A 25,160-nucleotide genomic window follows, 5' to 3' on the forward strand; every position below is an offset into this window, starting at 1 on the left:
AATAAATCTACCATGTTTTCTTGTGTCTCTAGGTCACTTTCTCTCTCATTTGTTCTATGTTCTTCTAACATCTCTCACCCTTTATTTGTACTAAGGACTTTCAGCAGCTTACAATGGAGACAGTTTTAATAGAACTATTAAAAAAGGAAACAGTGTATCAAGATGATAAAGTTTACCACCTCTGGCTTTTTATTTTTTATTTTTATTATTATTATTTTTTAAATTTATTTATCCATTTGACAGAGATAGAGACAGCCAGTGAGAGAGGGAACACAAGCAGGGGGAGTGGGAGAGGAAGAAGCAGGCTCCTAGCGGAGGAGCCTGATGTGGGGCTCGATCCCATAACACTGGGATCACACCCTGAGCGGAAGGCAGACGCTTAACTGCTGTGCCACCCAGGCACCCCACCTCTGGCTTTTTAAAAAGTGCTTGGCTTAAGAATCAGGACTTGAGGACTTTAATTATCTATTTCCATCCATTTTTCTAAATACATTTATGATCCTTATTGCTAAAAATTCTGATTTAGTATCAGAGATTGGGCCTACGGAATCTGTATTTTGAAATATTGCCCAAGTGATTTTCACGCACAGACAGATCTGAAAATGACAGTTATGATAGGAAATGGAGGACAATACACTATATTTAATATGGTTACTGGTTTTGTCCTTGAGAGTTATTGCTAGGATTCATAACAGCCAAGGCAAGGTCAACAGGATGGAATATGTGATCCTTCTCACAAAGGGAAATAAGGCACCCCCTATCGGTCAGATCATCTCTCTCTTTCACACTGCAAGGTTATTCCCCCTTTACCCTCCCGGGTCAGACCCACTGTGAGGCTAGTGCTGGCCTCTTTGATTCTGAGCTTACAATATCCATTCAGACGCTGTGACCTAGGCTCTTATTTGCTTCTAGTGTGGTGCCAATTTCCCTTCTTCATCGCACATAAACTTATACCAGAAAGATGTCAAGGTCTGCTCTGAACTCGGTGAGGCATCTGCTGCCAATTTTAGTTTTCTGATCTTTCATTCCAAAATAAATAAAAATAAAACCCGTCAGCTCTTCTTTTGCAAACAGACTACACAGCTTGCCATTGACTATCAAGATTCCAAAAATGGTTTTCTCTGGGAAACACCAGGATCTCTTGTGCAAAGACTCGCTGAGCTATTGTCTGTCTTCCCAGGAACCTCTTTTTCAGTATTGTTGGGGGACAGGTGAAGGTTCATGTCAGTAGCTTTGGCCTTTAAGTTTGAGATCCTGAATCTTCTGGAGGAGTGCACTGCTCCCTGGGGGGGGAGAGGGGGCACAGCTGCCACACAAACTTTCTACATGCAAAGAGCACTTTTGAAATTCATGGGAGAGCATGACTCTCTGGCTAGAGCTGTGAATTCTTTCCACACATCATCTTTGGCTGGAATGTCTGTAGTCGCAATGTCTTGTCCAGGTCTGAGAGCTGAGAGGCACAAAGAGCAGGGAACACCTTTGTCAGTTACTAGAACACTGGCTGCTGAGATCAGGTAAATGAGCAAAGGCAGTGGTAGCGTTGAGTCCAGCCTTGCCCTAGACTCATGTCTCTTGCCTATAAAATGGGACACTGGGGCTGGGTTAGCATTTTCCAAAGTGGTTGATGATTTTATGTGGTTATCAGATGAGAGTATATAACATTTTATGATTATGTATATATTTTCACGGTTATTTTCTGTTTATGATAGGTTTTGTGAAGAGTACGGAATATGATCCCTTAACAATATATATTTAAGTTTACATTGTGGGCCTTTTTAGAAAAAACAAAAACAGAGAACAAAATGAATAATACAAGACGTATGTGGGGGAAAAAATTGATATTGCCATGATAAAGTTTGCCTATTGGAAAGCAATGGACCAAATGGCTTCCGAGGGTCAGGCCAGCTCTATGACATTCTAGTATGTGCACCTCTCCAGGACTATTTCCTTACCTATAAAATTCAGGGGTTGGAGTAAATGTCCTTTCCAGTAATTCTATTCTATGATTAGGGGTGTAACTCCAACATGCAGATGTTTCAGTGTCCTTAACATGTGGTTCTAGCATTTTAAAACTTGTGATACAGTATGAAAATGGGAGACTCAATAATAAAGTAGGAGTTTATTCATGCATTTATAATTTTCCCCATTCTCCCTCATTTCTGGAAAAGGTTTAGTTATCAACTGAGTTGAGTGGCAGGTGAAAGTTTATGGAAGAAAGAATTAGGACAATTTGATGGTGCATTGACCCCACCACTAACTGTTTACCAAACAGACCCTAGATCTCTTTGTCCCTTGGTGTCTGTCTCTTTGTCTATGGGATAAATGGTTTATGGAGTCACTTCTATGACAGCTACAAGAATTAAGTGGAAGAGAGGAGTCAAGAAAATTCAGGAAAGTGCTATATAGATTGGAAAAGTTAGTATCCCATGGGATTAAAAACTCTTTGAAGGAAGGGTTCCTTGTCTTAATTTTATGATCCAATTGTATAATCCTAAGAATACTTCCCATCTTGCCCACTCATTTAAAAAGCAGTAAAATTAACCCATGTGTCACTTTTATAACATTCTTCTATATGTTGGCAAAGTGTTACTTGGCTACTTTGAATTACCTTAAGGAGAAAACTACAGTTTGTCTAAATCCAAGCACTTTCTTGCACTATAGTGCTTGCAATTATCCTTTCCCTTTCCCACACTTGACATTTAAAGTGATATCTCACAGGCTCCTAAACAGCGAAGAAGGCACAGTCTGACCCCTGGAGTCTTCCACCATCTGTGAATTCTTGCCAGTTAAGAGTAAACACTCTGCGTAAATTTCACAATTGGCGACTGGTAACAGCAGAGACCTCTGGTTACTTGTTCCTTCCTGCTCTCCTTCTTAAAATGCCATACACAATTATCCCTTCACCACTGTGGGGCTGCTATCATCCCTCAGACATATTCCACCGCAAACAGCCACCAAAGATGGACTCAGTGGTCCCGCTGCTGGACCTCCCAGGCACTTCCCTTCTCAAGCCTCGATGTCAGGCGGCCCCCTTCCTGAGCTGTGGCATCTTCCTCTAAATCATTCTTCCTCCTTTGCTTACCACAGGCCCTTGTCTTTGCCCTTTTCTGGCTACCACAACAGTTTTGCAAGAAATTCGTCCAATTATCTGGGGTTCAATTCTGGTGCTATTCTCATCTGTCTAAATGTCACTTCAATCTTCCTTCCTTGGCACCTTCTCACTGGGCACAAGGTTGGTTTTTACCTAGGAAGTCCTGCCTCCCACTTCGCCTTGAACTGTCAGCATCCCACTTTCCTCATTTTCTGAATTTCTTTCTTCCTTTACTCTTTTCCTTCCCTTCTTATCTGTGAACTCCATTACCTGCTCCTGCACGTGACAATGCCTACTGCATTCCCCAAAGAATGTGCCTTTTCTTCTTCTAATGTATTGGGAAGAACACAAGCTCGGCAGTCAGACAGATATGTATTCTGATGCCAAATCTTACATATCTGTCTTGTTTGCCTCAGCTATAAAATGAGGATACTAATACCTACCTCTCAGATTTGTTGGCACATGAGGTGGCAGAGACGAACAACAAAGACATGTTCTAAAAGTTCTGGGGTTCAGATTCAAGTTGGTAAGGGAGATGGGCCAACAAATAATTCACACACACACACATATATGCACAAACTGTTAAGAGAACATGGGGAGGGGTGTTGTTCTGCTTAGAAGCAATCACGGAAGGCTTTACAGAGGAGGTGCTATTTGATCTAGAAATTTTAAAAGAATAGCTCTGCAGGTGGACCATGGTGGAGGCCAAGGAAAGGGAATTCTTAAAAGGAATAGCATGCAAGTAAAGGATTAAATCTGTGAAATATTAGTAGAAGAGCATGGTGATAGCACAGAGGGATGGAAAGAATATAGTAGAAATAGTTCACTGTGTAATGCCAATAGTAAATTGATATCAGCTGACCTTGGCAAAGTCATCTGTCAGGACTATTTTTCAGTTTGTTCATCTTTCAACTAAGGATAATGTATTACATGAATTAATACAAGCAAAGGGCAAGCCACATAGCAATTGCTCAAAAATACTAATTCTCTTTGTGTGTTTTTTTAAGAGATGGGGAAGATCCCATCAGAATGAAAGCCCAGGTAATTCCCTGGCGTTAGGGCCCCTGGACTGCAGTGCCTGAGGCTTAAAGGACTCATGTTCTCATCCTGGCGTTGCTGTGACCCTGCTGAGTGACAATGGGGAAGTTATAACTCAGCTTCACATAATGTGACTTGTGATTTGTTTTGCTTTAAAAGCTGAACCTTGGGGGTAATCCCACCCTCCATTTCAAGGAACAAGAAGACATTCTGGAATGTTACAACATCGGGAGTGGAGAGAATCACTGTCATCAGGGGCATGTGTGGTTGGCTGTAATTGTTCTCTGTTGCATAACAGGGTTATAGAATTTCTTCTTCCCTTATTTTTATGCCTGAGAGTCAAAGATTCATGACATGGCAGTTTTACTTCCCTGGAGGAGACACTCCAGTGAACAAAATCAGTCACTTACGTATTGGCAGCTCTCGAGCCAGCAACCAGAGAATATTCATTGAGTGTACAGCGTTTTACCAGATGGTGAAAAGGTACAGAGAGAAGAGACAACTACCTCTTGCCCTCAAGGAGATGCCAGTTGTGCAACAGAGATAGCATGCGGAACACCAGAGAAAGAAATCTTCCAAAGAGCTCGGTATGACAGGGCGTGTTTGTGTGGCAGGCTCGGGCCTGGGCTCCCCCGTCTCTCTCTGCTCATCTCCTCTTCTGTCTAATGTCACAGGGACAGAGAGAGGCCCAGCCTAGATTTGAACCATATCTGCCTGTTCCACTGAAGCATGCTGACTGGGTATCAAGCAGACCCTCCTGGAGTGGTGGTGGCAGTCGAAGAAGTAAAATGATACGAATACTCCTCTTCCTGATAGTAAGAGCCCTGGGCAGAGGTGGAGGGAAGGGGGTGGGGAACATGAGGGACGACCTGCAGTAGTCCTACTTACTGTTGTGGTCTTAGGGGTGTGTGTGTGTGTGGCCACCGTAGAAGCTTTTATTCAACATTCCATCTGATGCAGGAATTCCTTCTGCTATCGCAGAACAATAAGAATTAAAATCATACTAATGAAAACCATCAATAATTATGAATGTTATTTATACTAAATAAAGCAGGCTTTGGGCACTTTCCATCTGCTGGCAGGCAATGCTGGGTGTTTTCCACCCATCACTCCATTTAATGTCCAGAAGTCCTGGGAGGTGGGTGTCCTCATCACCGCCATTTGGCAAAGGAGGAGACCGACCATCAGGGAGGTTGAACTGCTTCTTCCAAATCACTTAGCTGGGATATCACAACTAGTGAGATATAAGACCGGAATCCGTGTGTGCCTGATTCCAAATCCTGCCCTCAAACATCTCTTATACATGACTGTTCAGATTATGTTTAAAACTCCAGTGATGGGGCTGATTATTCCCCCGAGTGTCTCATTTCATTGTTTGACAGATCTGTTGACAGATATGTGGATAGAAAGATTTAAATGGAGCCCAAGTCAGCCTCCCTCTGCATCAGTGTTGGACTAATATTTTCACCTGTGATGTGGAATTAGTGCTTATACCTGTCGCTTTCCAGGACAGGAGGAGAAGTAAAGGCTTGTCCAGAGGGGAGTTGGAGCCAGCCTCTGCCCTTTGCTCATCAGGAGCTCCTGGCCAGCTGGGGTAGGGACACCATTCATGGAGAAGCCTCTTGCAGAGACTTTTTATTTTTCCAACTTGACAGTTTGACCCTCTATGAGTCACTGACTGAGCTGTCTGGGATGTAGGAAATAATGAATGCACACAGAGGTTCCTTCCTCCATGACCTCCATGAGGAATAGAGTTTGTCTAGGTTGCTCACCAGTTTCTCTCCAGTCTACTGGGGTATTTAAGATCATGCGTTCAATGACATGGGGTGATGCATGTGAGACATGCAGCATAGAGCCTGGTGCATGCTTCCTGCACGGTCACATGTGGGTGGCTTCTGTGACTAGCTGCTGAACAAACATGGAATGGGGCATCAGGAGGGAGTAGACTGTAGTTCTTATGGGCATGGAAACTGGAGGAGGCAACTGAGAATCCCTCTCTGGTAGTCTTCCTGCCCCCGCCCCGCCCCGCATAGCTTAGAAGGCAAAATAGACATAATTCCAGAATCTTGTGCCCACTCATTCAAAAACCTTGACTGAGCTCATGCTATCTGCCAGGCTTTGAAGGAGAGTGATATTAAAAGGAAAATAAAACAAAGCATGCTGTCCAGGGTCAGGAGGGTCAAACTCAAGCAGTGTATGTGGGGAGGAGCCGTGGGATAGGCATGTTCCTGAAAGTGCACATCAAGTGCCGTGGGTGACCAGGGAGCTAACTGGTAATCAGGGCTTACTGACGTGGAGAACTTCCTCCATGCCCAGCATTCTTCAAAGTGCCTGATGTGAATGAACTCATCTACTGACTCCCCATTATACGGATGGGAACCTGAAGTGCTGCGAACAACAGAATCCTAGATCCTTATAAATCCAGATGTCACAGAAGTGTGATTTGAACTAGTCTGGAGCTAGACTACACACTGTGCCATGCCTCTATCTACCACTAGGTAATAGATTAGATTAGAATCTGGAAAACATTTTCTGGAATGTCTGCCATGGCTTTGTTCCAGCTAGGGGTAAGAACAATGAAAAAAGCATTATTCTTGGGGTGCCTGGGTGGCTCAGTCGTTAAGCATCTGCCTTCGGCTCAGGTCATGGTCCCAGGGTCCTGGGATTGAGCCCCGCATCAGACTCCCTACTCGGCGGGAAGCCTGCTTCTCCCTCTCCCACTCCCCCTGCTTGTGTTCTCTCTCTTGCTGCCTCTCTCTCTGTCAAATAAATAAATAAAATCTTTTTTAAAAAAAGCATTATTCTTAATCAGTCAGAGTTGCTGATTGAGTTGAAAGAGATACAGACCTATGAACTTGTGGTTCCCTTGTAGTATGATATATAGGAAGCAATGACTAGTGACAGAGTATAGAGCTTGGGGACAGACAGACCTAAATGCCAGAGGGACTACATATAAGCTGTGTGACCCAGGGCAGGTAACTTAACTCCTCTGTTCCTAAGTTTCATCATCCTGCCTGCTAAAATGAGGATAATGCAGATACTTGCCTCAGAAAATTACAATGGGATACGATAAAGACATACAATGGATAGAAAGTGATTGGCACACTGTCACATAATATACTCTCAATAAGTGAGACCGACTATTGTACTTATGTTCAGTAATAAAAGGATAGAAGAGAAAAGGCTGGAAAGCCAGCAGAGGACCAGATATGGAAGGACCGTGAAATTTCTTAACGTATTAGGAAACAGTGAAGCTCTTTACTCCAGGAAGGGACAAGATGAGAGCTTCAGCTCTGTCACCCAGGGGATGATGTGGAAGATGGATTGAAGGGAGGGAGACCGGAGCCAAAGGCCAGTGAGTAGAGCATGGAGGCCATACTGTCTACTGCTTTGCTGAATGTCAAAGAGATACCTGATCTTGTGACAGAAAGAACTAAAAGATCACGAGACCTGGAAACCTTAGCCCCTTTTATCTCCATCCTGTAAAGCATGGAGTGAGACCTTCAGGGCCACGAAACAATCTGCTCTTTTTGGGAGAAAGTAGCAGCAGTGTCTCCTGTGGTCTGACCCAACAACGCGGGCTCTGCTCATTTGTCTCACTAGCTCAAGCGCTAGATATATATAGAACTGTGGTGACAACAAGCAGAAGGTAATTTAATTTGGACAAAAGCCCCAAGTGGAAGAGAAGGAGGCCCTTCCGAATGTAAACGCCTAACGTGCATGGCTTAGTTTTTATTATTTTTCTATCCCCTAGCAAAGGCACAATCTTGTTATGTCTCCAGTTGCATTTGGCCAAACAGCACAGGGAAGAGGGATGCAATCTAGGCCAGTGATTGCGCACAGAAAGAAACCTTTCTGGAAAAAGAAACAAAACAAAACAGGCCTCTTATTCCCTTGGAGGGTTGGAAAGAGGAGAGTAGGATTATTGGTAACTCCCATGCTGTCATTCACTTCCTATGAGCTGACAAGTCATTCTCTCCTAGAGCCTTTAAATCTGGCCCAGAATATATTAGCTAGAGGGCAGTGGAGAGGCCCGCTCAGACTGGAATCAGCACAGGTGCACGCTCGTGTATGTGTGTGTGTGTACGCGTGTGCGCGGGTATGTGGATCTGTGTTTGTTTTCCCCCCCTCCTTTTTTCTATCTACACATTCTCTTTACATCCTCTGCATATGACTGCTGTCACCTGTTCTTTTATCTGTCTGTAGTTTAATTCCATGTCTCAAGTCTCCTGAGATTTGGAAATTGGCCAACGTGGATCTGAATCCTGATTTTTAGCACTTTCTGCATGGGTGTCCTTGAGATAGTCACATGGCCTGTCTTACTCTCAGTTTGTTCCCATGTAAGGTGAGGATAAGGATGCCTGTGTACTCATGTTAGGGTGGGAATGGAGTTACAGTAGAGGAGAATGCAGGAATACCATAAGGGCTATATAAATACTAGAGCCCCACTCAATGCTGCCTGAACCCCTTGCTGCTGTGGTCTCAAAATCCTCCCATGCTGTGCCATGGGCTTCTTTGTGTGTGCAGAGCCCATGCATGGGAGGCTACTTGCGTCCAGTATTCTCCCCTTTGATCTACCACCACACTACTCCAACAGGTCTAAAGCTTATTTCTTTCCCTGCCCCTTCCTACAATATGGAGCCTCGCCACTTCCCAACACCCAATTTCCAGTTCCTCTAAACTTTTCTATCCTTCATGGTGCAGATAAAACTCCCTTTCTCTTGGCAAGCCTTCTCTGAACAGAATAGCTCCCAGTGTTTGTTGGTACACTGAACTCCAGTGGGATTTCTGACCTACAGGCTCCCGTGGGTATTCCCCAGGCTCTTCGAAGATACCAGGCTGTGTGCTTACCTACTCTACACAGACTGCTCCTGAGCCTGAGAGAGAAAGCTAAGGTGACAAATGGACATCAAAGGGTGTGAGGCAGACAGACGTGGATGCAGCACAAGCCAGAGCTCCCACAGGAACCGAACCTAACCAGAATTGGAATGAACTTCCCTGCAAGCAGTGACTTCCCCAACAGTGCTCACCGTGATTGTCAGTGGCCCTGCATGCTGCTTCAGGGGCTGGTGCAAGAGGAACATCCAGGGTGGGCGGGGCTGGCAGCTGGATATAAAACCTTAGCTCTGGGTTATAGAAACAGAGCTGACATGTAGTTCAGTGGTCACCAAACCTGGCTGATCCCCAGGGAGAGGGTGTTTTAGGAAAGGGGGTATTCATGGCCCCCAACTCTTAAGGACTTAACAAGACTTTTCAGAGTTAGGAATAGGAAGTATATATTTTTAAAGCTACTTAGGTGACTCTGATAATAGGCAGATTTGAGAAGCACTGATAGAACCCATCCATTTGACCCCATAGGAAAGAAGCTAAGAACTTCCTAATGCGTTTTTATTCCTCTCCAGCTCTAAGAGGAGTTTAAGCATCTCCCATATGTTGTGGTCAAATATCCCAGTATTTGAAAGAGTAATTTCAATTATTTCCCTAGAATGATCAGAAAAAGAAGGAGCACTGCTTTGTCTAACTCTTATCATGTTTATTCTTTTCCCTTTTGAGAGAGAGAGGGAAAGAGAAAGAGAGTGCACACACATGTGCAAGCAGGAGGGTGGGTAGAGGTGAGGGAGAGAATCTTCCTTCCTTCCTTCCTTCCTTCCTTCCTTCCTTCCTTCCTTCCTTCCTTCCTTCCTCCCTCTCACCCTCCCTCCCTCCATCTCTTCCTTCCTTCCTTATTTTAAATTCAATTTAATTAACATATAGTGTATTATTAGCTTCAGAGGTAGAATAAGTGATTCATCAGTTACATATAACACCGAGTGCTCATTCCATCAAGTGCCCTACTTAATGCCCATTACCCTGTTATCCCATCCTCCCACTCACCTCCTCTCCAGCAAACCTCAGTTGGTTTCCTATAGTTAAGAGTCTCTTATGGTTTGTCTCCCTCTCTGTTTTAATCTTATTTTTCCTTCCCTTCCTCTGTGTTCATCTGTTTTGTTTCTTAAATTTAACATATGAGTGTGATCATATGATATCTGTCTTTCTCTGACTGACTTATTTCACTTAGCATAATACCCTCTAGTTCCACCCACGACGTTGCAAACGGCAAGATTTCATTCTTTTTGATGGCTGAGTAATATTCCATTATGTAGATATACCACATCTTCTCTATCCATTCATCTGTCGATGGACATCTGGGCTCTTTCCATAGTTTGGCTATTGTGGATATTGCTGCTATAAACTTTGGGGTGCATGTACCCCTCCAAATCACTATGTTTTTATCTTTTGGATAAATACCTAATAGTGTAATTGCTGGGTCATAGGGTAGTTCTATTTTTAACTTTATGTGGAACCTCCATACTGTTTTCCAGAGGGGCTGCACCAGCTTTCATTCCCGTCAACAGTGTAAGAGGGTTCCCCTTTCTCCGCATCCTCACCAACATCTGTTTTTTCCTGAGTTGTTAATTTCAGCCATTCTGACCAGTGCAAGATGGTATCTCTTTGTGGTTTTGATTTGTATTTCACTGATGTCTAGGGACGTTGAGCATTTTTCATGGGTCTGCTGGCCATTTGAATGTCTTCTTTGGAGAAATGTCTGCTCATGTCTTCTACCCATTTCTTGATGGGATTATTTGTTTTTTTTGGGTGTTGAGTTTGATAAGTTCTTTATAGATTTTGGATACCAGCCCTTTATCTGAAAAGACATCTGCAAATATCTTCTCCCATTCTGTCGGTTGCCTTTTAGTTTTGTTGACTATTTGCTGTGCAAAAGCTTTCTATCTTGATGAAGTTCCAATAGTTCATTTTTGCTTTTGTTTTCCTTGCCTTTGGAGATGTGTCTGGCAAGAAGTTGCTGCAGCCGAGGTCACAGAGGCTGCTGCCTGTGTTCTCCTCTTGGATGATGATGGATTCCTGTCTCATATTTAGGTCTTTCATCCAATTTGGGTTTATTTTAGTGTGTGTTGTAATAAAGTGATCCAGTTTCATTCTTCTGTATGTGGCTGTCCAATTTTTCCAATACCATTTGTTGAAGAGACTGTCTTTTTTCCCTTGGATATTCTTTCCTGCTTTGTTGAAGATTAGCCGACCATAGAGTCGAGGGTCCATTTCTGGGGTTTCTATTCTGTTCCATCAATCTATGTGCCTGTTTTTGTGCCAGTACCATACCACCTTCATGATTAGAACTTTGTAATAGAGCTTGAAGTCTGGAACTGTGATGCCTCCAGCTTTGGTTTTCTTTTTCAACCTTCCTTTAACTATTCGGGGTCTTTTCTGGTTCCATACAAAGTTTAGGATTATTTATTCAAGCTCTGTGAAAAATATTGATGGTATTTTGATAAGGATTGCATTGAATGTGTAGATTGCTTTAGGTAGCATGGACATTTTAACAATCTTTGTTCTTCCAATCCAAGAACATGGAACGTTTTTCCATTTCTTTGTGTCTTCAATTTCTTTCATAAGTGTTCTATAGTTTTCAGAGTTCAGATCGGTTACCTCTTCAGTTAGGTTTATTCCTAGGTATCTTATGGCTTTTGGTGCAATTTTAGGGATCCATTCTTTGATTTCTCTTTCTTTTGCTTCATTGTTAGTGTATAGAAATGCGACTGACTTCTGTGCATTGATTTTATATCCTATAACTTTGCTGAATTCCTGTTTCAGTTCTAGCAAATTTTTGGTGGAGTCTTTTGAGTTTTCTACATAGAGAATCATGTCGTCTGTGAAGAGTAGGAGCTTGACTTCTTCTCTGCCAATTTGGATGCCTTTTATTTCTTTTTGTTGTCTGATTGCTGAGGCCAGGACTTCCAGTACTATACTGAATAACAGTGGTGAGAGCGGACATTCCTGTTGTGTTCTTGGCCTTAGGGGAAAAGCTCTCGGTTTTTCCCCATTGAGAAGGATGATATTCGCGGTGAGTTTTTCGTAAATTGCTTTTATGGTATTGAGGTGGCTTCCTTCTATCTCTACACTACAAAGAGTTTTTATCAAGAAAGGATGTTGTATTTTGTCAAATGCTTTTTCTGCATCTATTGAGAGGATCACATGGTTCTTGTCCTTTCTTTTATTACTGTGGTGTATCACATTAATTGATTTGTGGATGTTAAACCACCTTTGCAGCCCAGGAATAAATCCCACTTGGTTGTGGCAAATAATACTTTTAATGTACTGTTGGATCCTATTAGCTAGTATCTTGGTGAGAATTTGTGCATCCGTGTTCATCAGGGATATTGGTCTGTAATTCTCCTTTTTCTTGGGGTCTTTAACTGGTTTTGGGATCTAGGTAATGCTGGCAGAGAGAGAGAATCTTAAACAGGCTCCGCACTCAGCATGGGGCTTGATCTGAGGACCCCAAGATCATGACCTGAGCTGACATCAAGAGTCAGACCCTTAACGTACTAAGCTACTCAGGTGTCCCTCTTATCATGTCTATTCTTTTTTTTTTAAATTTTTAAAAGATTTTATTTATTCATTTGACAGAGATAGAGACAGCCAGCGAGAGAGGGAACACAAGCAGGGGGAATGGGAGAGGAAGAAGCAGGCTTCCAGCGGAGGAGCCTGATGTGGGGCTCGATCCCAGAACGCCGGGATCACGCCCTGAGCCGAAGGCAGACGCTTAACGACTGAGCCACCCAGGCACCCCTTATCATGTCTATTCTTGCTTGCATATACATTGTACCTAGTTTCCAGGCCCAGTTTGTGGTTCAGTATAGTCCTAGAGCCAGCACTTAGTGAGTGATCGCTGCGTCCCAGGCACTACGCGAATAACTTGACCTGCATTGCTTTGTGGAGTTCTACCGACTCCCTCTGAGGTGCATTGTTATTACCCTCACTTTACAAATGAAACTTCAACAGAGAAGTTAATTAACTGGCCTATAAGATCCCGTGGCTAGTAAGTGGCAAAGCCAGAATTTAAATCCTGGAGGCATTTATTCCAGAAGCTACCCTCGTAAATATCACTACTACACTTCAGAATTTTAACATATGTGTCTGAATATCTGTTGTTTGATTCCAATTTTAAACATGTAGCTTCGTAGGTCATACTTAACCATTTCCCAATGCCTTGTTCTTCCCTAAGACCATTAAAAACTTCTTCCAAATAAATCTGCTTTACTGTTTCAAAAAATCATTTTGCTTCTCCAAATATATATTTGTGTGTGTGTGTGTGTGTGTGTGTGTGTGTGTGTGTGTGTTTTAGGGAAAGGCAAACTCATTAAAAAACATGATGTTTGTCCTTTCCTGTTATATAACCGAGACCATACATCTTCCCACCCACATGGTGAATACTTATTGGTGTGCTGGTGAACATTAACAACCAGCTCTCCAGGGGCAGCAGAGGGGAGTAGAAAGCCTTGATACTGTTTGCTGATTTCTGTGGTGTAAATATTTCCACCACAGCTAATTTCAAGATACCAATATGATGTCACTAAATACGCAATTAGGAAGAGATGCTTATGATCAGCTCTCAGTAACCAAGTTATCGGAAATTGTAGCATTTTCCCCTCTAGCCTTTAAAGTATTTATTCTTGCTCACACATAAATCACATCAATTTTCCAAGTGTGATTTCTGGCTAACTAAAATCATGGAAACCAACATTTACGGAGTGATCTCTGCATTCCAGGACTATGCAAATCGCTTGAGATAATTACCATTGGTTGTATTTTGACATCAAAGAGTGTGTTAAATAGAATTTCCAAACTTGTGCTGCTCTTCTCTAGTAACCAATGTATAACCCACCAGTCTTCATGGACACAGGTTGAAATATGGGGAAAGCAGTGTCTGGGGACATAGACGCACCCTTGATTCTGTCCTGGGTCTAGTACGGCTGAAGGTATGACCTTAGTCAAGACACACAATCTCTATGGGATCTGGCATACATGGCAAAAAGTGCTGACAAGGTAAGAGAACTAAATGACAGACCAAATGTAAAACACTAGGACATTACAGATGATCAATAAATGTTAGGTACTGACCCTCGCTCCTTTCATGAATCATTTATATTTTCTGAATCCACATCACCTTCTTTCTCACTGTCTTCTTGCTCAAATGATCTCCACTTGTTGTTCACTCAGAACCCACATGGTCTGTTTTCTCTTTGTAGTATATGTCTCCCACTCTGAGTTGTGCTTTCTCTGTATTTGTGTGATTTTGTTTTCATCCTCCAAGACTTCCTTTCTAAGCCTCTTAGCTTTTCCTTTTTGTATTACTCCTTTTTTTTCTCAGGCTGTAATTTTCTCAGCCATGCCTTTCTCCTTCTACTGGGATGTGCGCTTCGTCACCAGTGGGACTCTTAGTTTCAACTCTTTGCTTCTTCCTCCATTAATTTCTCACGAAACCCCTCCCCATTTCTCCTCTGTGGATTTCAGAAAAAGCCGTCTTTGTTGATGTGTGTTCTGTTTGCCTCTCTAGACAAGAGCAGCCTTCACTGTCTTCTTTATTTCTTGCATCTTGTACATCCCTTGCTCCTACCTTTCTCTACCAACTCCCAAGTGCTTCCACTGTCTCAACCTGAAATCCATTGTCTTTATTTTTCCTTTTCCTTCCCAAAGGACCTCCAAATCCCTCTTCCATCAGCCCATTATTTGTCTTTCCTTTTCATTTTTCCCTGAAACTCCTCTAGCTGAGTAGTTTTCTCTTTCATGATGGAAAGAACACAGGGCCGATTTGCATTGATATATCTGTTTTGCATCATAAAGGTAACACTCCTTTTGTGTGTTGAGTAGCTGGATTCTTGTCACTAACTTGGGGGGGGGGTGAGTATTGTTCCTGTCTGGACACTGAAATCTCTTTAATAAATCCCTGCACAGAATGACAGTTTAGGTAGTGGAAAGAAACACAGACCCAGGCCTACTTTCAGATTCAACTTGTCACAACTGTGTAATCCTGAGCAAGGAATTCATCTCCCTAGGCTCCCCTCTCCTCATCAGTGAAATAGGGAAGCAGCACAATATAGGGTCTAAGAATAAGGTTTTGTAGATTGACAGATCATGGCCCAATTACTGGTCCATCTCACTAGCTATGCACTCCATAGGTTACCCACTTCCTCATGATAGCAAGCACTTCTTTAACAGTGAAAGGTATGACATCTATGAAATAGGTGAATCTCAGAAATGAATGGAGGATTCAATAACATTCTGTGTGCAAAATACTTAACCCATTGCCTAGGCCATCTAAACACTCAACGCCAGGGTTTATTATTATTGGGATACTTACACTCCTCTCAGAAGTGACGTGGCCCCTCATGCGTGTCTGGCTTTGCTCTTGCTGTTCTGCCTCCCTGGAATGTCCTTCACTTCACCCCTGAAGTGTCCTCTGTGATTTTTTTTTTTTTTTTACATCTTTTGCAAAGCCTTCTCCAACCACCCCATTGCTCTAAATAGAGCCAGTCATTCCCCACTGTGTGTTCTTAGAGCACTTTGCCCATGCTTTGTTTGTAGGTCCAATCATGTTATTTTGTAGCTTACAGTTTACTCACAGGTATATTTCCTACACACTTTTCCAGACAATGAGCTTCTAGAGAATTAGACTATGTCTTATCTTTTATTCTGTTTCTCAGCACCAGACACAATGTCTAACAAATAGTAAGTACTCAATGTATATTTGATAATAACTGGAAGAATAGAAGCAGACAAATGGTAGACATTCATTGTAAGTTTGCAATGAATGAAAGAATGAAGATAAGGACCAGCCAGTTTCTAGAATTACACTATAAGGCTGGGGCATATGCATGGGCCATGCAGGCATCCTGGTCCCAATGGATCAGATGTGCCTTGGCCCAACAGGCTGACTGATTTGCTGCTGAGGCCCTGAGCTGCTGATCTTGAACCTGTTCCATTTCTATAGGACAGGCACAGGCTTGCTCCTAAGTGTGGAGTAGGTTGGAGAATGGGTATAGAGTTAAATGGCTCCAGCCCAGAAGATAAGAGTAACATAAGGGCAAGAAGACAAGCAACTCACTAGAGTAATCTGATTTATTTGGATCTCTCAAGCAGTAATTCCCAGACAATTTGGAGTTTTAACACCTTATTGTCTTTATTTCTTTAAAGTTGCACTTATTTTCTTATACTTATGAAAACGGCACAGGAAAAAAAAACCTCACTAAAGTATAACGGGATTTTTTAAACACAAAAGTGAACTAAAATTACCATGCCTCCCAATCCCCCCATTCTTTGCTGACACTTCCGTGAATAAGACCAACATCTTTTGACTATAATGTGTCAGGCATTGACCACTGATTTGTTATGTTTCTGCAAGCATGGTTTAATCTATGGAATAGGACTGTTCACCTATTCACTTAATAAGCATTTATTGAACACAAAGTCAGATGTAGGCACCATGTGACAAATCAAGACTAATAAAAAGTGATGGCTCGGAAGACAGTCCTGAACGAAAAGTCAAGGGCTTGGAATTCAAGTCTGTGACTCCACCCCTCATTAGCTCTGTAATGCAGGATAGATCAGAAGAACTCCCCAAATCTCAGTTTCTGCCTCTCAGAAACCGGCAAAATATGAGCTGCCTTCTCTCCAACCCCTTCTCACAGAGTTGTTGTAAAGATCAAGCGAACTAGTATATTAAAGAGCCTTGAAAACTGAGAAGTGATAAGAAATAACAAAGAATGACATTCAGCAGTTTTGTTTGTTTGTTTGCTTTTTTCCCTCCCCATCAAGTAACATCAGCTTCATTCTGAGGAACTTGGTATAAACCGAATGTGAGACTGGAAAATGAAAGCTGGTAAATTGAACCCTAAGACAATCCCCCAAATTCTGACTCTGGTACAAATTAGTTGCATGATGTGGTCCGCTTACCACCTCGCCTGGCCTCAATGACCATATCTTGTAAAATGAGGTGGCCAGACCAGATGAGTTCTAAAAACCCTTCTAGCTCTGACAGTTTTCTTCTTGATTCCATGAAAATGACTGCCATCTGCCTGAACTTGGTGGTAAGTTGTGTTTGTAACTGTACTCACCTAGACAGGAAAGATGAGAGGACGTGACTGAAATCTTTGGGTCTAGGACCACAGCTGGTGGGTAGTAGACTCAAGAAGACACCGTTGCCCCAAGTCTAATGTCAGAGGAGGCCAGCATGACTTTGGGGGCCATAGGCACATAAGCCTTCATGGGTCCCTTCCTGCATCATTAATTAATTAATTAACTAATTAATAGTATATTTTATGACTGTATTGGTATAAAGATTAATATATCTCAGGATCAATTATATATTCTTTCTTTTGATATAAAAAAGTTAAAGTTTTAGTAGTCCTAAAAAATTATCATGGATCCTAGGCACTATTCCTATTGTGTTTAATGGATATGTGGGCCTTGCTAGGTTCTCTTAAAAATGGTAGTACATTTTACTCAAAGAACGTATAGACTGCCAGCCACCTAAAGCTTGACTTCCTTCTAGAGTAGGAATTTTCAACTTCAGCACTTTTGACATTGTACTGGATAACTCTCTGCAGAGGGCTATCCTGTCCATTGTAGGACTTTTTTTTTTTTTTTTTTTTTTTTTTGAGAGAGAGAGGGAGAGAGGGAGAGAGCACAAGCATGGGGAGCTGCAGAGGGAGAAGCAGGCTCCCTGAGTAGGGAGCCGGATGTGGGGCTTGATCCCAGGACCCTGGGATCACAACCTGAATGGAAGGCAGCCGATTAACCAACTGAGCCTTCCAAGAGTCCCTGTAGGATGTTTAAGAGCAACTTGGCCTCTACCCACTAGATGCTAACAGCATGCCTGCCCCAGTGGTAACAACCAAAAATGTCCCCAGACATTGCCAAGTTCTCCCTTAGAGGTAAAATCATCCCCAGGTGAGAATCACTGTTGTAGAATATTCCCTCTAGATGATGCTTTACCTTTTGCCAATAGCTCATGATCTTCTTGGGAAATGGCTTCCCACACCATTCCTGGTGAAAGATAAAGTCCTTGCCTCTCCCATCTTGCCCCCCATACCTCTCTGACTTTCCTACTGCTATTCCTGTCTTCCACATGACTCCTGCCCCACTGTCCTCCTTGCTGTGTTCTGGATCTGCCAGGCATACCACCATAGGGCCTTTGAAATGGTTCGACCCTCTGCATGAACACGCTTCCCCCAGATTATCCACTTGGTTAACTCTATTAACTTCTTCACTTCTTTGTTCAAATATTATCTTCTCAATCAGGCCTATCCTAACCACCCTTCATAAATTACCACCCTATTCCCTGTCATTCCTCTTCCACTTTTCTCTGTCACTCTCTGCCTCTGTCTCTATATATACGTATTTTCCCCCCATAGCTTATCACCTTCTAACATACTACAACTGAGACTGCAACAACACAGGGGTTAGGGGCACCAAGCCCCTACGCAGTTGAAAATTGACGTATAATTTTTGACTCCCTCAAAACTTAACTCATAGTCTCCTGCTGACCAGAAGTTTTACCAATAACATAAACAGTCAATTAATGCATATTTCATGTTAAATGTATTATATACTGTATTCTTATAATAAAGTAAGTTAGAAAAAAGAAAATGTTATTAAGAAAATAAGAAAGAGAAACCACAGTTATAGTACTGTACTGTATTTGTTGAAAAAACCCAAACCAGTGTTGTTCAAGAATCAACTGCACAGAATTTATGCTATTTAATTATATACTACATTTATCATTTATTGTCTTTGTCTTTGCACTAGAACATAAAATCTACAGGAACAGAAATCTCTGTTTTGTCTGTTTTGTTTTATTCTACAACTGCTACATAGTAGGTGTTCAATAAATATGCTTTGGATTGCGTTGAAAAAAATTGAAGTAACCGCCTCTGTCTTGGAAAAGGACTACTAGGAATTTCTCCTCTTTCTTCTGACACCAAATCCACTTCTCTGTGTCTCTCTTGCTGTGTGACAACTCCTTCCCCAGCGGAGTTCTGGATCTCTTCCCGAAGTGTCCCCACAACCCCCAGCCATGTCTCCATTCCTCTGTGCCTGCCTGTTCCCCTTCAGTCCCTGGGCCTCCTGGAGCAGCAGCAGAGGGGAAACCTGCATGCTCAGGGTTTTGAAACAGCTGATTCTTTACTTCTTGTAGCTGGTCTATCCATGAAAAGGAATGATTCAAAAGGGACTTGAAAAAACAAGACCTTGCTGTCCTTGTGGGCACAAACAATGGCCAAGAGAACAGAGAAACCCCTTTCAATCTTGTGTCAGGAATTATTTACCACTGGAGGTGCTGAATAGAAGAGCCAAGCCATAGGGTTATTATGTCCTCCTCTCAAAGTTGGCTGGGGAGAGGCAGCCAAGAAGTCACTGCAACCGGGGCTGGCATGTGGGGACGCCAGGAGACCACGTCTTGCTGGAGAGACAGCCCTCGCTGACCCAGTTTCAGAACAACATCGCCTGACACAGCACTGCGATCCACAACTTTAATAACTTGGCGACATACAAAGCAGTTTTGATGCAAAGTGGAGCTGACGGGGCAGCAGAGGGAAGACTCTGCTTCTCACCGAGCTGCGTGGGGAATCCGTTCAAGGTGATTGCAACCTTCGCAGCCGACAGTCCAGTCCGAGCCTGCTCTTGCAAACAAGTAAGACTGGTTTGTTTTCCAGGAGGACAAACATAGGGCTGGCTGACAGGGAGTGGAACCAACTTAGAAAGACTGGTTGATGCAGCCTGTCTCTTCTGCTTTGATTTATGTCCCCAGTATTCCTGCTCTTCATTACCCTTGCTGCCACTGTCTTAATCCCAGCCTGTATCACTTGGGCTATTGTAACAGTTGCATAATATTAAATACTCAGAGCTTATCCCCTCCATCCCTCTGGTTCACAGCCGATTTTGAATGATCTTCAAAAAGCATATCAATGATCATGTAACTTTCCACATCAAACCTTTCCCAGGCTCCCCATTCCTGCAGGAAAAAAAAAAAAAAACTGTGAACACAAACAGTTCTCCACGCTCAGTCTGTGAGCTGTTTTTAGCCTCTTCCCCTCAGTCCTGCCTATTTCTTGTCACTTCTTGCCACCACAGCCTCTATCACCCCAAAATCTAGTTTTCTTTTTGTAACTTATTGAATATACAACACCCTTTTCATTCTTTAATGCTCTGAGGTGTATGATTATTCCATGTGCTCTTGAATGCTCCTTGTGCTAGGGGGCTCACTACCTCACATGATAGTCATTTCTAACACTGAATAGCTTTAACACTCTGTAAGCCTTTTCTAAAGAAACAAAACCTGTGCTCTACAACTTTCATTTGTTGTCCCTGTGCCTACTTTCTGGAGTCCCAGAGAATATGTTCGGTCTTAGAACTCCTTTCTGAGAAGTTAACAAAGTGAAACACATCTTTTGAGCTTCCTATCTGTGCTACAGTGCCAGCACAGTGGCGTCCTTTACCCATTTTTCACAAGCTAAGGTTTTACTCATCCCAACCCCCTTCCCCTCATCTTTCTGCACCTTCCTCATACATCCAGAATTCCTCTTAGAATCAAAACGGGAAAGTTTGTACATGGTGCATTTTTAAAGATAATAGTAACAATTAGCAACAATAATAATAATTAGCAACTGTTCTTGGCATATGGAAATGGATGTTTGGACCTAAGTTGCACAATTTGAATTATTTATTCTAGTATTCATTCATTCATTCAATATATATATTTCTATTGAGTAATGAGGGTCCACAAAGTGAAACACAGCCCTTGTCTTCCAGGGTTTCATGGTCTGGAGGGCAAGGGAGGGGGGCCATAATCATGTAAGCAGCATTTACAGTCAGTGTAACTGGACCTATGGTGGAGGTTAGGCAAACATTGAAGAGGGACCCTTAACCCAGTATGGGGACACTGAGGGAGGCAAGGGGATTGAGAAAAGCACTGCAGAGAAATCGCTGTCCACACTGAGATGAGGAAGGTAATGATGTTACAGTCAAATGGAAGGAGTGAGCAAGGACATTCCAGGTGGTGTGAACAGCAGGAGCAAAGGCACAGAGATAAGATGGCATGGAGTATTCAGTGACCTTGAAGGGTCCTGTGATTCCTTAACAGGGCAGTGTATATTAACAGGTTGATTCCCACATCCAGACTGCAGTTCAAATGGAGTTCCAGAAGAGAGAGATTACTGGGGCTTGAAATTGTCAGGACAATCTCCCTGGAGGTGAAGGGTCCTGAGGTGGGCCCAGAAGGAAGACCACATTATGGAGAGCGGAGAGGAGGGGAGATGGATATCTATATGCAAATATGCCCGCACATATACATCTGCTTCATATGCATTTAAACCTTAAATTGACTTTCACTTGCCTTCCACTTTGGTTTCCATGGTAACCCTGGCCACTTATATTTCTTTTAACCTCCTTTTCTTTGTTTCAGGATGAGGCGAACTGTGTGCGGGTTAACCAGTCAGGGGAAGACAGGAGATTTTAAAGCAATTATTTGGATTTTTTTTTTTTTAAAGAAAACCGCCAACTTTGCAGTTTAATGCAAACTGTGTCTAGTATATTTGCCCTGAAGGATGCTGTAGGGAGAAACAGGAGCCAGAATCCTTTTCGTCCCCTCCTCCCTGACTTCTATTATTACCGTGCACTTACTGCTAATACAGCATCTAAACTTGCAATCTTGGTAACTATGGCAATAAAATGGGTGAGATTCCCTTCCATTATGACTTGAATTGTTAGGGCTTTGCCAAGAGCACGTGCGTTTGCACAGAGGAGGGGGGCGGTTGCGCTCTAGGGAAAATAGTTCTTTCAACTCTCTGTGGGGAGTTGGAGACTGTTGTCCATCAGTCCACCTTTACACGAAGAATTCTCACCATGCCTGTGGCAGAGGACGCAGGCACCATGCCTAAGGGTTACGGCGTACATCCAGAGCTCACAAAACTCCCTTATGCACAGCCTGTGGAACCAGGAGGCCAGGGCTGCCCGGAGCCTGTAAGAGATGGCCAGCAAGAAATGAGAAGGATTTAATCCAGGGGCCAGAAAACTTTCTCTGTAAAGGGCCAAACAACAAGCATTTCAGGCTCTTTGGGCCATACTGCCTTGGCTACAACTAGTGAGCTCTGCCCTGGCAACCCCAGAACAGCTACTGACACAATGTGAATAAACGGATGGTTGTGCTCTAGTACAATTTTATTTGTGGACCCTGAAATCTGAATTTCAAATGCTTTTTACAGATCATGAAATATTCTTCTTCTTTTGATCCTTTTCTTCCCCCAACCATTTAAAAATGCAAATCAAACAGAAACACACCTGAAAGAATAGGGCCTGGGACCTTTCATTGCAATGGGAGCCATCTGATTGCAATGATCCAAAATCCACCAGAATTCATTGGGAATGGTCTCACACACCCCAGCTCCCCAGCCTCCTGATGGTCCTGATCTCTGGTTTGCCTTCTGCCTAGACATAAAATGGCATATACACATTTACTGCCCCCAGGCCCTGGCTGAGCCCCAGGAAGAGCCCCTAGCATTCTGGGCAGCCTCCATCTAACTTTACAACCTCTGCCTCCTTTGTTGGCCTGTGTTGCTGCTGACAGATCAGCTCCACAGCCCATAGACTTCCTTCATTGGCCAGCTATTCTCAACTCTCCCAACTCCACCCGCTCTGGGTTGTTTGCGCAGAGGTTCTGGGAACTTGGGATGCTTAAGAGGGAGAGGAGAATGTTACAGTCCTCCCAGGAGAGGTTCACTGGCTTCTAATCTCCCAGGAGCCAGGAGATTTTAATTATTCAGGACAATCCTGGAAGAAAAAACTAGGAACAGTGAGTAGAATTTATAAAGTGGCAGATTTCTTTCTTACAGATTTATTCTAGGCTGCTAAATGCACCTTGTGCCACAGGCAGCTGTGATATGGTAGAGAGAGAGAGCTGAGCTGAGGGGTCTAGGGTTCTGGATTGAGGGTTTAAGCTCTTTGCTTGTAATAGTCTAATCCCTCCCTTCCAGCTGGAAGAAAGTGGCTCTCTGACAACGGGGAAGGTAAAGTTCAACGACAGCTGGCTTAGATTCTCTTGGCAGGTTGTGTGACTTCGGGAAAACCAGGTCCTGTTCTCTGGGCCTCCCTTATCTTCCCATCTATGCCATGTGAGTAGCAATCCTTTCCAGCAACAGAGACCACCAACTATAGCCCTTGTTGCCCTGCTCCCAAGGGACAGGCACATCTGTTTTTTGGAACCATTACTTTGCAGACTTTTAAGGGATATTTTCCCCTCCCTCCCAGTCCCTAGGAAATTACTGCAGCTCTTTCTTTGGAAAGAACATTAGCCAGGCCCTGTGCTAAGCAAATGCATTCAGCTTCTCCCTATCTGATTTCTCTTTTTCTCATTTGTCAGCAAAGGAGAAACCTCCCAGCTATTAATCAAACTCCTGGCTGTGGATAGCTTTAATTGCAGAAACCACTGCTGGATGAGGGATGCTCAACTTTTCCAAAGAAAGCTGGCTGCCTAGTGCAGAAGAGAAACAATTAATTACCTGCTCCTCCTGTCCCCAACAGAGATGCAGATGAACTAACAATATTGCTGCTGGCACCAAATCCTCCCTTCCCAAGGTGGAGGAAAGCTAATGCAAACTCAGACAGCATTCATAAAAGTAGAATGCCCAAATAGAAGTTTAGCTATAAGGCTCTGGTGGGACCAAAGTTTTGCCTCTCTCTGGCATCTTTACTTAAAGATGGATACAGACAAGCTCTAGATCTTATTGAAGAGAGTGATTGGGGGTACTGACATGCTTGAAAATCATACTCTCCAAGGAAGGATCTAGTATGTCAGAGACATTGAATCAGAAAAGAAAAAAATTAAGGTGGGGGGTAAGGGAGGGGTGCAACTTAAAAAAATAGCCAGGAAAAGAGAGACCAGACTGAATTTGTATATTCCAGTAGACAGACTAGAATTGTGGTTGGCATTTACAGTTTCACATAAGAAGAAATCCTTGGGATGTGTGCTTCTGGAAAGAGCTGGCCCAGAGGTACTCAGGCTCTTGTCTCTGTAGGTTTCCAAGAACCATTAAGAAGTTGTAAGACAATCCTTGAATTGGAAAAGAAGTTAATACAAGCATCTTGGATATGTAACCACCCCTTCTTTGGGTCTTGCTTTACTAATACTTTTGTTTCACATCCAAGTTTTCAGCATTATAGACAATATAGAAGGAGTGGGTGTGTGTGTGTGTGTGGGGGGAACTGAACCCAAGATCGCAGTCTGATCGCATTGGAAACTGTGGAGGCTAAAGATGGAATTTTTTTCTTTTTATATATCTTCGCTTGCCACACAAAGATGGTAGCATATGATGTTCTCTTTGAAAGTTGGTGCTAAGAACGATGTTGTTTTTCTCTGAATCCCCAACACCTAGCAGATGCCAGCACAGGAACCTGTTTAAGGCTTGTTTGAAAACTTTTTGATTGAGTCAGATGTAAACGTGTACTTCTGATATGAGTTCTGGGAGGCAATATTATACAGTTATGGAAAGAATGAATCTGACTTACACTGACCTGGTTCTAAAGCTTAGTTCTTTGTTGAATCGGTAAGTGAACTTGGGCAGGTGGCAGAAATGCTCAGTCCCTCAGTTTCCCCATCTGTGAAACAAGAGTGTATTCATACACTGGGTATCTGCATTGAGGTGCCAGTCTCCTTAACGTACCGAATTGGAATCCTACTTCAGTTAGCGTCTTCTTTTTTATTTCGTTAGTTCATTTATTTTATAATGATTTACTTGCAGATAGAGCGGCATGTTGAAAAACCCAGGGGTGTGCTTGAATCCAGGCCTTTGCATGACAGGCTGTGCTAAATTGGGTAAAGTACCTAAACTCTCTGAGCTTTGGTTTCCAGTCTGTGATGGAAAGTAAGACCTATGTTTGAAGACTATTCATCAGTGATATTGAGGAAGTGCTTAACAAGGGAGACCTGTTTGGGGATAGATCATTTTCACATTGACTTGCCCATCTGCAGAACTACCAAAGAGGAAATATGTGGTTTACTCTTAGAAGCCACTGCAGTCTCTTGGTGGTTTTCCCTCTCAATTCCCCTGGATTGGGTTTTACCTCAATTCCTGGTAAGCCTGAATCTTTCCCCAAGTCTCTCTCATTGTAGGCAGAGTGTGGTGGGTCAGGTAAGCGGGTG

The 25,160-nt window shown here is 43.0% G+C and overlaps 1 long non-coding RNA gene across 4 annotated transcripts; it reads left to right on the forward strand.

Moving 5' to 3' along the window:
* Positions 1-344: 344 nt before the first annotated feature.
* Positions 345-20,603, forward strand: LOC117803016. Of its 4 annotated transcripts, none has more exons than XR_004626561.1 (3): positions 345-4,716; positions 4,804-4,944; positions 5,638-9,720. It is a non-coding gene; the product is annotated as an uncharacterized LOC117803016 (long non-coding RNA). The 4 variants fall into 4 exon arrangements; XR_004626563.1 differs by having other exon boundaries at positions 7,397-9,720; XR_004626562.1 differs by lacking the exon at positions 5,638-9,720 and adding an exon at positions 12,806-20,603 and having other exon boundaries at positions 346-4,716.
* Positions 20,604-25,160: the final 4,557 nt, after the last annotated feature.

The sequence above is a fragment of the Ailuropoda melanoleuca genome, chromosome 7 (genome assembly GCF_002007445.2).
Source record: "Ailuropoda melanoleuca isolate Jingjing chromosome 7, ASM200744v2, whole genome shotgun sequence".
In the NCBI taxonomy this organism is placed as follows: domain Eukaryota; kingdom Metazoa; phylum Chordata; class Mammalia; order Carnivora; family Ursidae; genus Ailuropoda; species Ailuropoda melanoleuca.